A 456-nucleotide genomic window follows, 5' to 3' on the forward strand; every position below is an offset into this window, starting at 1 on the left:
TTTTATTATTTTCAACTATGTGCATGTGTGTGTAACTATGTGTGTATGGACATGTGAGTGCAGGTGTCCACAGAGGTCAGAGATCCTGGGTACCCTAGAGCTGGAATTAGAGGTGATTATGACCTGATGATCCTCTGGATTTCCTCCATGTCTATTATGTCCCCCTTTTCATTTCTGATATTGTTAATTTGGATATTCTCCTTCTGCCTTTTGGTTAGTTTGGATAAAGGTTTGTCTATTTTGTTGATTTTCTTGAAGAACCAGCTCTTTGTCTCATTGATTCTTTGTGTTGTTTTCTTTGTTTCTATTTTGTTGATTTCAGCTCTCAAATTGATTATTTCCTTAGGTGAGTTTGCTTCCTTTTGTTCTAAAATTTTCAAATGTTCTGTTAATTCACTAGTGTGGGATTTTTCCAGCTTCTTTTTTTTTTTGGTTTTTCGAGCAGGGTTTCTCTGT

The 456-nt window shown here is 35.7% G+C and overlaps 1 protein-coding gene across 1 annotated transcript in view; it reads left to right on the forward strand.

Annotated features, from left to right (window-relative positions):
* The window catches only part of Fancd2 (FA complementation group D2), a 76,809-nt gene that overhangs the window by 66,116 nt on the left and 10,237 nt on the right, over positions 1 to 456 (forward strand). The window lies entirely within an intron of this gene.

Source organism: Microtus ochrogaster, unplaced genomic scaffold (assembly GCF_000317375.1).
Source record: "Microtus ochrogaster isolate Prairie Vole_2 unplaced genomic scaffold, MicOch1.0 UNK1, whole genome shotgun sequence".
NCBI lineage: Eukaryota > Metazoa > Chordata > Mammalia > Rodentia > Cricetidae > Microtus > Microtus ochrogaster.